The sequence below is a fragment of the Crocodylus porosus genome, unplaced genomic scaffold (assembly GCF_001723895.1).
Source record: "Crocodylus porosus isolate Cpor-Errol unplaced genomic scaffold, CroPor_comp1, whole genome shotgun sequence".
NCBI classification, from domain to species: domain Eukaryota; kingdom Metazoa; phylum Chordata; order Crocodylia; family Crocodylidae; genus Crocodylus; species Crocodylus porosus.
This window is the reverse complement of record NW_017728897.1, coordinates 2038891-2051211: the sequence shown is the minus strand read 5'-3', so window position 1 is coordinate 2051211 and position 12321 is coordinate 2038891.

Genomic DNA, 12321 nt, shown 5'->3' with positions numbered 1-12321 from the left:
TCCGGCCCCGCCTCCGGTGCCTTATTTGGCGGCCGGTTCCGGTTCCCCGCTTGCCTTCCCCTCCCCTGCGCGGGCCTGGGCTCCCCGCATCCCCGGGGCCGCCACAGCCAAGGGCTCGGCAAAGCCCCGGCCGAGGGGGCTCCCCTGGGGGCGGGGGCCCGGAGCCGCCCGCACCCCGCCGGGCCCCCGCAGCCCGACCCAGGCCCCGTTTTCGCTGCGCGGTCGCTGCTTCCCACCCCTTCTTCCGGGCGGGCGGGATGCTCCGGGGCCTCCACCGGAGCCCTGGGGCAACGGCTCCGCTCCCACGGCGGCGGGGCAGGGCGAGCAGACCGGGAAACCCTCCCAACCCCAGCACCTGTGCTGCTGCCCTCCCCTGCCAAGTGCATCGCTGGGGTCTGAAGTTACTCCAGACTCGATGGTGCAGGGGCTGGGCGTTTGCTTCAGGTTCCTGGCAGGCCCAGCTGAGACTTTTGTTCCTAATTACCATGCAGGAGCAAGCAGGCACTGGCCCAGCTGTCCTCACCCCGCGAGATGGTGAAAGGCAGGTTCTAGGCCGGCATCCGTCTGAGTGCCAGGCAGCCCTGCCCCAGCCCTGGCTTGGCTCCACGTGGTACCAAACAAGATGGATCACTGCCTGGGGAGAGGATGATTGTACAATGGGAGGAGAGGCAGCAGTGGAGCTCCCACCTGAAGGTCTTTCACCCTGCCAGGTGCACCCTTCACCCCGGAGCTCTCTGCCACCCAGTTTACACTGAGGGGGGGAAATATTCCTCGCTGATAATCCAAGCACAGAGGAGTCTGGTGCAATGTCTGAAGCCCCTGCTTCCCACAGCAGGGTTTATGCCCAGGTCCAAGCCAAATGAGTCACCGAGGGCCAGTTTACACAAGAAAATTGTACTTGTGCAACCTAAATTAAACTGAAATTTAGTGAAAGTGGGATGAGCCCCAACATGGACACTTTTACTTGGGTTTAGGAGTGCTTTACTGTGGTTTAACTTAAGCCTAGACAAACCAATATACGTTCAACTGGTGCAAGCTGCCAAAATGAACAAGGTCCATGTTTAAACCCCCAGTTAACAAGCTTCAGACCCGTGTCTGAGGAGGAGGCAAGGGTCCATCTAGCTCTCAGCTGCTCCTCTTCTCCAAGGCAGCTCTGCACTGTAGGACTGGCCAGGCCCCGAGCCCCGGGACCAAGTAGTCTGAGAGGAATAAAGGGAAAAAGAAATCCGCTTCACATCCATCCACTGAAACTCCTTTGCATTTACTGGCAAGCACATGGGAAGACAGAGATTTGTGTTTTGATTTTCAGAGGCAACAGCGTGCACACAAAATCAGCTGAGAACAAATATATTAATAAAGTCTGATCACTTTTGGTTCCTCAAGGCAGGAACTGGGGTCTGTGTTTGTATGGCAAGAAAGGGCCCCTCCACCCAAAGAGTCTCTGGGCTCTTGGCTCTGGAATGCAAATCAATCAAATTAATAATAATCATGATAGTGATGGTGATGATGTAACAACGTTGATCCCTGAAATGCTACAAAAAGGTGGGGGGATAGCACATTTTCTTCCGTTTTCAAGAACTCTCCATATTAATAAAGCATGGAAAGTGAAACTGGTGTAACCTCAAACTTAGCATCTAACTTTGGCTGCCTTGTCAACCTCAAAAACATCCTAAATGTAGCACTGGTATCAGGGAGTTTTGCTGCCTTGAGCAAACTGGAAACATACTTTTTTTTCCCCCCAGCCCCCCATTCTCTTACACGGTCACTCAGCATTGTGCTGTCTTTAGAGACTCATCTGCCGATCTGGAAGCAGCACAATCAAATAGTTAAAGAGGGTTTAAGCAAGAACCCAGGACCCTGGGTTCTGTTCCTGGCTCTAAAAGTGACAGGCCCCGTGATCCTGGGCAAGACACTTCACCTTTCTGCAGCTCGAGTCGCCTTAGCTGCCGAATTCAGGTTGTGAAAGTCAGGGTCACTACTGATGCACTTTTCAGACACCTTCTGACCTTTGGTGTATTTGTCCTTGTGTGGACAAGTGGGGCTCCCCGCCTGCCCACAGTGCTAGGGTCCCCACTTGCCTTTGGGCATGCCTCCCACCTGACTCGCCTGCCATGCCTTGGTCTTAATTAATAGTTGTTAATTAAAGGCAGGAGGCTGCCCATTTAGTGCCCCGATGCCAGGGGGCATAATCTGTGGCTCCGTACCTGCGGTACACTGCAGGCCATGCCTTGCAGATGGCATCCAGATGTTTACAGTGCTCCCAGCCTACAGCCAGACCAAGCTTAGGCCATGCCGCCAGGCCTCAGTCACACACACATTCATGCCACTCTCCTCTCACTAGGGCCTCTCTCACTCCACCCTCTCACAGGGGATCTTTCATATATCAACGACTCATCCTGCCTTGCTCCCTCTTGGGAGGTCCCTTAGGCTATAGGCTTAGCTAGTCCATCCCTGGGGTGGCAGACATACCAACTTTGGGGCCTCCCCCATGACCCTCACCAGGGTAGCGGCCAGCCAATTACCTGACCAGGTCCAAGCTTGCTCTAGCCCCTTTTGGGGGCAACTCTATAAACATAAACATACTGGGCTCTCAGCCCTCTGGTTTTGCTTCCCCCTACCCCCCAACTGGGGCTCTTCATTTCCACCCCTTCCTGGGGCCACCCCTCACCTGGGGCTACTTATTCCTGCCCCCCTCACCTAGGGCTACCCCCTCACTGGGGTCCTCATTTCCACCCCCCTCACTGGGGCTTTACCCCACCCCCTCACTTGGGGCCACAGGGCTTTGCTCCCCAGTGGGCTCAGGTGGCCACAGCTGTGCCTGGCCCCACTCACCCTCCTCAGGGTCTTGCACCCCACACAGGGCTCAGGTGGCCACAGCCATGCCCGGCTCCTACTCTCCCTCCTCAGGGTTTTGCACCCCACAGGGCTCAGCTGTGCCTGGCCCCCAACTGCCTCCGGTGTTACTTAACCCACCCAAAGGTGAGGGCTAGGGTTAAGGTGCCCCTACCCACTCTTCACCAGGGTGATAACTGGCCTGGCATTTCCTGGGGGCTCTTATGCCACTGAGAGCCTCACCAGGCCACCCACTCCCATCAGGGTGCAGTTTTAGGTCGTGCCCAGGACCAGGAGCCCCCTAGCCATCCCCTACAGCTCCTCCCTTACCTCCAGGATGTTATGGAGCCTGGCAGCCAGATGATCGGTCTATATGGGCAGCCAGAGATCTAATATGGCCACCACAATCAAGCACCTGCTGGCTGCTTGGCTCCAGTCTTAAAGTGGCAGGCACCAACAATACCCATGAGAGGCAGGGAAGTGCTGCTATCTCCCATTTCACAGATGGAGAACTGAGGCACAGAGAGAGACGCTAAGGAGGTCTAGAGAAGAGCAGGGAATGATATCGAGGCCTTTCCCATCCCACCGGACCATCTGTTTTGCAGTGTTCCAGACGGCTGCCTGAGCCTCTGACAAAAAGGGGCTAGCCTGCCAATACCAAATTCCCCATATGTGGGGAGAGTTGTCGCTGCCCCAAACTGTGAATATTAATGACCCCTTCATGCCGGTCCCTCTGTACCATGCAGGCTTTGGCTGTCAGCTGACATGTGACTTCTCTCAGTCTTGTGACCACAGGCCCTGCTGCTGCCCAGCAAATTTAGCAGAAGTTCATCTGTTCAGGAAGGTGTGAGAGTGATTCATGTGGTGCTTGCTTTACTGAAACTCCCACAGGTGCAGAGAGGGGCAGCACCTCTGGGGAGAGGGAGAGGGTACTCTCTGGAGGGTGGTCTCAGGGGACATGGGGGTTTTAAAAGGGGAACTGTTTCATTTTGCATCTGAGCACCAACAACTTAAAGTACATGCAAAGAAAAAAGCTTGACCTGGATTTTCTGTACAGGGAATTGTGTCCCTGGTATGAGCATACACAGGCCCAGATCCTCAAAAGCATTTAGGCACCAAACTTCCACTGAAATGAACTAGGACCTAAATCTGGGCTATGGAGGAAAACCCCACGACCATCCTCCCAGCTAGAAAGAGGTGGCCTCAGCCTGCCACATATGTAGAGATGGGAAAGGAAGAATCTCTTCATGTCTCTCCATGTATTTTCATTTCTTAGGGAACCTGACTTCCAGATTCCCAAGATGACTCTTGAGTTTCTGGGATGCTCTCACATGTGGCTGCGCTGCCATAAGGCCCTTAAGGACACCTGGCTTCGGACAGCTGTACTGATAGGTGGTCAGTACCTTCGGCTCATTCTTTTTAGTAGAGTACTCAGATACCAGGTGTGGTCTCCATATTAACCAGATGCTAAGACATTTGGCCCTATACCCCTCGCTGATTCTGAGCGGGCCGCTCAAACAGCTGGCCAGAGGGTTATATGTATAGGAGGCTCCATGAGTAGGTTAGTTTAGATGAAATCTTTCCCTCAAGTGGCTTAGAGAGAGAAGCAAACCTGAGCTGTTCAGGCATCAGGCACCACCAGCTAGGGGTGGCAATAGGGGTCCCAGCAAGGCTGCATGCATTACTCTGGCCCGCCTGTCTGCTTTGCTGGTAAGCATTGGGCCCACTTTGGTGGGGCCCAGATGGAGCTCAGAAGAAAGAATGAAGTCCAGCCACTTTCTTTTGGGATGGGCTCTGTAGCAAACTCTGTTTACAGCAGGGAGGGAGGCAGATGGTCAGAGCCAACAGAACAAGGGTTATGATGACATGGTGGCTGAGGCTGCCAGCTCCTCCTGGCAGTGGCTGTCGATTTTTCTTTCTTGTGTTTCACTGTGCACCACAAGACTTTCAGGCAGACCCATCCCATGGATCCAGTGACACCCATCCCTTCATTAAAAGCCACCTTGGCTGGAAGCTCCTCCTGGGGCAGTCCACAGGCAGAACCTGCTGAGACGTGGGGCAGCACCACCACTTTCCCCAAGCTCCTGCTGTGCAGCTGGGCAGGGGCCCTGGGTTGGGTCATTGCCTTCTTCCAATGTATCTTGGTCAGCAAGGACTGGGATTGTCAAACCAGTGTTCTCCATCGCTACATGTTCCTGGGAATCACTTCCTGACATCACCATGGGGAACAGGTCGGAGATATTAGCTCGGTGAGCTTGTTAATGATTACAAACCATGCGTTGGGGCTGAAGAAACCCAGACAGGTCAATCTTCCTTCTGACAGCCTGAGCTGGAGGCAGCTGCAGTCTGTAGGATGGACTATCTGTTCTCTATGGACTATGGTCTCATGCCGCACAGCTGTAGCAGGGAGTGCTGCAGGTAGCCGTAGGTACAGCTTCACAAGACACCCATGTCCTAGGGTGAACGGTGACAAAATGTCTTATTGTCCCACAGTGTAATGTCAAAGGAGTTATTTCATAAATAATTTGCTCTGCTCCCCATAATGGGCCAAATTCTAGCATCAGGTTAAACACTTGCCTAGGAAGATAGGCACAAGGGGAACTGTGTTGGATAGTTATCATTGCACTGAATGCCACCAACAGCATGCAGCTGCTACTCTATGAGTCTTCCCATGAATCAAGACCAGGAGGGGATGCTCTGGCTGCTGGACAGACACTGTCTCCACATTTTTTCAACATGGCCCTTCTGATTTGCCTATGGAAACTACGTAGTACATACCCAGGACTGCTTGCATGACTCACGCTTCTGTTAGCATCGGTGGTGTGGGAGTAGCACAGCTATCCCCCGCGCAAGCCAGGAGACTAATGCAAACAAACATTGCTTGTGTGCTGTTGTGTCACTTTGGGGGTAATTATAATGGCAGCCAGAAGGTGACCTGGCATCTCTGAATCCTCCAAGGGGACCATTGCCACAGTTCCCCTTACAGTGCTTCTGCCTTATGGCCTAGTTTCCCAAAAGAAAGTGGAAGTGCTACTCCGATTCAGAGATGAGTGGGAGGTTAACTGGGGTCACAGACGAATCAGAGGTACTGGTGGGGAGGACATGAGAGTGGGACTGCAAAGGGACGGTCTTGAAGCTCTGTGCCACGAGGGCTCCCCAAAAGGCTGGGCATATATGTAACAAATGCGGCCACACTGGCAGCCCAGGGTCCGCTGTGCTCCAGGCCCTTTGCTTGACTGATGCCACGTCGCCATGCTTTGTTTCTCCTTTGATGCTGGGTGGCTGGTGCTTCTGGACACACTGGTTGCGCTGGGTGTTTCTAGCAGCATCTTGGCTTTGGGCATCCTGCTCCTCTGCATTGTGAGCCTGGCAGCAAACAAGATGGGCTCCAGCACACTGCAGGAGGATTTTCCTTTGCTCTGAGCCAAGGTCTGCAGACTGCAGGGCGGGCTGCTGCTGTGTCGCTGGGGAGAAGCCACGTGGCTCCTGGGGGGTTCACGTCCTCTCTGGGATGCCATTATTATGACTGCGTAGCAGAGTGCCCAGCCCTAGCACTGTGGGATCAGTGACACCTCACTCATCCAGGACTGAGGTTGGTCCAGGGGGTAGGGCACGTGCCTAGCACTGGGGAGGGTCAGTTTCGTGGCCAGCTCAGGCAAAGAAAGATGTCCTCTGTTACAAGCCAGCCCCTTGGGGCTTCACCTGTCATGGGGGAACGGTACTGCTGGTCCTCATGGAGTGGCTGCAACGATAAGCACCTCAAAGACTGCAAGATGCTCCGATACTACGGGCCTGGGGGCAGATAAGTGTCATGGTCTTAAGGGAAGGAGCAGCTCAATCTCAGAGGTCAGATCATCTTGCTGACCCTGTTCAGCATGGAGAAGGAAGGGGCAAAAACATCCCTGGAGCAGAGTAGACATCCAGCTGTGCCCGGGAGGCCCTGAGCTGGGCTGGAAATGCTGCTGAGCGTGAGCTCGGTGTGCAGTGGAGAGGGCCAGTCCCTGAAGGTGGCAGCACTAGCAGCTGGCTGCCAGCAGCACTTGCATGTGCAAAAGGCAGAGAGTACAGGGAGAAAGAAGCCACTCAGAAGGGGAGGAGTGTGCAGCATGAGCATGCTTCCCAAAAGGCATGGACACACACTTGCTCAGGTCCGCTTCCTTTGCAGCTTCTCTGCAGGGACTTTCCATGGTCCCCACTGCCAAGGAGATGCAAGGGGGACCCTGATGTTGCCCTTCCCAGACAGCTCTCCCGCACCTTGGGAAATGCTGGGAACCCAAGTGCCACGCCTCATGGGTTTAAAATGGAGCAGGGTGCAGCTTGCCTTCCTGCTTGGTAGGGAGGTGCCGCTTGTGGAGATTGGAGATCCCTGCATGCATGGCAGCAGGGTGGGGCTGAATGGAGATATGAACCATTTGACTATTATGCTTTGCTTGGCCTCGCCATGCAGCACTAGAAGTCTGGGAGACGGTGCCAGCAAAACGATATCCTCCGGGCCCGGTGGCACTTTTGGCAGGAGCTTAAAGCTCATCTCTGCAGGAGACTGAACTTCCTTGGGGCCTGAGACTAGGGAACAAACTCCCACAGGAAGCAAAGAGCATCCCTAACTGTCCCTCTTTGTGTAGCAGCTTGGACCATATAGAGATGCACAAGGCCCAGAATGCAGGGTATGGAAAGCAATGGGACAGGCAGAAAGGAAAATGCCCACTCAGCGGGTGATGGTGCAAGGGGTGTCCATGGGATGTACTACCCCAGGAAGAATAAAGCAGTAGGACATGCACTGACTAAGGATGGGGAGATCAGTGAAGAAGAACAGGTCTGCTGTAAGACGTCTGCAAAACCGAAGATTTTCCCCCACAGAAACAATCAGCTGGGCACCCTACTGCCTATCGCAGCACCACTATGCTGCTCGAGCGACGACCAGCTGGAGTCCAGCAGTATTTTGCAAAGTAATCCCAGCAATCCTGATGGGCATGTTCCTGGTATATTGCTACTGCCATTTCTGGTAGGTGGATTCTGTTCAGACAAGAACGCACGATGAAGAAACTGCGGGTGGATTTTGCCAGGGATGGCATCCATGGCATGGGATGCTCGTATGAGGGGCCACCGTCGGCTGCCCCAGAATTCAAGTGGTTCAGTGCCAGGTGGCAAGTGGAGCATACAGCCTCCTCCCCGGCTTACTCACAGAGCACAAGGAAGGCAGTGCTGGCAGCAAACGCAGCCAAGAGACCAACATTTTTGTGGATTTTGTTGAACCGGCTTCAAAACAAAAAGACCCCCAAAAGTTTTACAAGCTAGACAGCCAGCCGAACGGGTTGGTTCACTATTTACAAAGCAAAAAAAAAAGGAGTTCTGGATCAATGTTTCAATTCCAAGGTACCTCAAAACTGGTTATTTACAAATGGAAAGTTTCAAAAGGCTTGAGAATGGAATGAAACATTTTCTTGGATCCAAAAGGCATTTCCAAAAAACACTTTTTTGAATGGCCACCAACAGAAACACCAATTATACCTGTTGTTTTAGTTATTACCCAGCATGCAATACAAAATCACCTTCAGCTCCTTGGACTGGGTGTACACTGTCAATCCACCTTCCCTCCCATGAACCCACGGCAGAGCGGATAATGGAAAAAAGTCAAACCCAACCCCTGACTAGAGCACTCCACTGCACATACCGTTCCCCCCCAGGGAAAGGATTACCGAGCGAGAGAGAAAATGAACCACATGTGACAGATGTTAATCACACCACTTAACGCACAACTGGAAGGCGCTCAGGTGCTATGGTGATGATGAAGAACCTATGTTGGATAGAATAGGAGGCCTTGTCACTGTCATCCCTACTGCAAAAACGTCGCTCAGTAGTGCTGAAGCTACAATTGATTCAGTTAATTGTCCCTGTTAGAAGTTTTGTACCTGTCTCGATGTTAAGTGAAAACCTTTTTCTCCATCTGAAGCTGACTGTATGTGCCATGTGCCCATCAAACATACTCACACACATCGCCAGTGGCTTTGGTTCCCAAACTGACTAGCTCTACAGACTTCTTACCATCAAGTAAGTTTGCTTTGTCTGCCCAACCTACCCGAAAAGAAGTTCTGTCTGCAACACTGTAGATCCAGAGTTGCCCTCTTTCCATTTCCTTTGTACAGTGGAAACAGACGGATTGAGAGTTTTCTTACAGCCACAAGGAGCCCAACACCGCTGCTCTGCAGCTCACCCAGAGGCGATGGGATGACACCCCGAGAAAGACACTTGGCTGACCCTGGTGTATAAATCTGACAGAGTATGTAGCTGGAACGCAGCATTGAAAGGTTTACCACCATTTCACAAGAGAGCGAGCACAGCATCTAGGTTACTGTGCAGGCCTGGAAGTCAGGACTCCTGGGTTTCTTCAAGGATGCATCTCTGATGTGTTGCATAGACCCAAACAAGGCAAGGGTGCTTGGGATGCTTTTTTGCCTGGCTGCTTGAAATAGTAATTCACTGGGGTCTGTGTATTCCCTGTCCTTTGGAAAGCCAGGCTGATGGGCTTCATGTCTGGCACCCAGTCGGTACATCTGAGCCTGTCTGCAGAAGCTTGCCTCACTGTAAAATGGGGATTACAGTCATGACACCGGCCTATTCAAGAGGGCTGCAGCAAAGTTAATGTCTTCACAGCCTCGAGCAGAAGGAGCTATGCCTCGAGGGAAACAGGTTGGCTCACGGCTCACTCCAGAGGCGCTAGTTCATGGATGTAGATGTTAGCCCATACAGGAAATGAGTACTTAGGGTCCCCGGTCCCCACGGACTCTTCCTCTGGCTCCCAGCCCTTCTGAGGGAGGAACGGGGGCAGCACCGAGGGTGGCAGATCCGGGCTCAGACTGAAGCTTTCCATATCCTGGCACTGAGAGGGAAGCCATGACCTCCCCTTTGTTCCTCTGCGGCCTTTCTCCTTAACTTTTATCTCTGTGATGGACGTGACAGGATCCACATTAAGAGCCAGGGATGGGGAGGGGGAGATGGCTTAATTACAGCTGCTGGAGCGAGGAAAGGAAGCAAGGATGGTGGCCCCGGGACTCAGGGTCTGGTTCTACTTACAGCTGAGGATACGTGGGCTGCACCATTAAACCTTCTGGTCAGGATGAGGTCCTGGCTCTGTAATTTCAGTGGGTGCAGTTAGTTTTCCTTTGGGGAGAGAGCCAGGCTGCTGTTTCGGGCCTGAGCTGGAGAGCTTTCTGTGGTTTCTCATTAGGCCTCCCCTTGGCTCTGTGCATGGGGGCACCTCTCTGCAGACCCATGAGGGGCCTACTCCTTTCCATTTAACAGGAAAATGGATGAGACTCAAGTGGCGAGAACAAGCATCAAGTGGAGCCAGTGTCCCACAGTCTTCATCCCACTGAGGCGACCTCCTCCTTGTCACCTTGAGAGCAGGACAGTGCCGATCAACTGTAGGACTCATTACCAGCAAACTAGCGACTGGCCACTTCTGTGCGCTTGTTAAGGAGTATCCAGGAGAAAATGAATCCACGGGTGCATTCCCACTTCAGCCACGGATGGGTAAATGAACAGCCCCAAAAGGTGAGGCCCTGGTCTTCTGGCTGCACTCCACAGTGACAGGCATGGCACATGATTCGAACTATGGGTGGGCAATGTGGGAAAGCAAAATACTGATGCAGTGCATGTCTGTCTAATGGACCTCTCTGGGCAGTTGGAAATGAGCTACATGGCTTGCACAATAACAGCACCAGGCACTTTTGCTTGTGCCTGTTATTTCACAGGGCTCCAAAGCACTTTATGAACAGGTTGCCCAATGCAAGCAGCTCTGGGTGAGCCAGGCACTTTTAGTGCCCTGGACTCTTTTGGTGAAGAGCAGCGTGCTGGGAGCTGCATGGGAGCCAGGGGGTCAGAGGCTGCCTTTGTGCAAAGCCCCAGCGCTGGGGAGTCTGACAGAGCAGGTGGAGTGCATCTCTCCATGTGGCAGCACAGCTGTTTGGTGGGAGGTGCAGAGAGCAGGCTGACACACTCTTTGGCATGGAAGTCAGGGTGCAGAGAGCAGGGAGAGGAGCTGGAAGCTGTCAAGGGTTGGGGCCAAGAGAAAGGCAGAGGGTCTGCTCCAGCTGACGGAGCGGGTGCGAGAAGGGGCAAAAGCAGCTTTCCAGAGCTGTGCTCAGACTATGCGTGTAAGAGAGAACAGTCCTGGAAACGCGCAGCCTCCCACGGTAGGAAGAGCTGACTGAGCCAGTGTGCAGGCTGGGCAGGCTGGCAGACCTCTTCCATCTGAGCCACGGGTGCAGCACTCCCCGATGATAATTGTTATTAACAATAATAATAACAATTGCTATTATGGACAAGGAACACGCATGACGGTGTTGCCTCAAGGTGACGTGATCAAGGTCCCATGGCCATGGGCACCATGCAACACGCATAGTGAATGAGATGTTCTGCTCTGGAGATCCTGCAGCTGAAACGCGCAAGGAGCTGGAGAAGGCACCGAGGGATGATGTGACTTGCCCAAGCTCACATGGCAACATGGTGGCAGAGCCAGATCCTTAGGCTGAGGTCCTACTCTTGTCTCCTTCTGTGCTAGTGCCAGCGCTGGCATAATGCTTGGTGGTAAAGACCCTGAGTCTTTTCCCCTCCTCACTTCTGCAAGCTTCAGTTGCCTGTAGGCTTGCTCCAATAGCCCTGCATTGCCGCTGCAGCTCACCTTCCTTTTTCCAGGGCCTTCACTCGCTCCCAGCTCACTTGTGATGAGGTGGATGCTGAGTCCTTTTGGCCAGAAGCAAGCCAGTGCTTCCACCTGTTAGCAGGTGAGCCTGCTCCAGGCACCTACCTGGACCCACTGCAGACAGCGGCAGAGGCACAGGGTGTTTCAAGGCCAGACATAGCTTTGTGTCCACTTGGCAGGCTACAGATTACCCAGTGCTGCAGATTCTCACAGGCTGAGGGGGGCAGCTGAGGAACATGCACTTAGATTTGTATGGGCCTGCACCGCTGTGCATGTGGACGTGTTCGCTTCTACCTGCAGATGCATCCCTGTCCCACGTCTTTTGTGTTTCCCTCGGGTGTTCCTGTACGCATGATGCTCTGTCAGACAGGCATCTGTGTTGGCTTTCCAGCCCAGCTCTTCTGCATCCAGTGCCTAAGGGCTTTAAAACACTCGGTGAAGGAAAATCTTGGGGGGAAAAAAGACGCACATCCTTTGGTACCAAGAAACTGCTCTGGAAATATCACCACCTTGATAATCCAGCTGTGCTGTAGCTCTGTCTGTTGCTGAGCAGGTATTTGCATTACACAAGGTGGGTGCTGAGAGCCTCCTGTGTGCAACTGGATGTAAGCGATTGGTTGTGAGCCCACCTCAAGTCAGACACCGACGTTGAGGACTCGGGGCAGTCACGGGGGAGTTGTGCATTTCTTCTGCTGTGCCCACCCGCCCACCCTCAGGGCCAGTGAAAGAGTGTCTTCTTTTGCTCGTAACACGTACCTGAAAATTCAACTCCATCTGCCTCTGGCAGG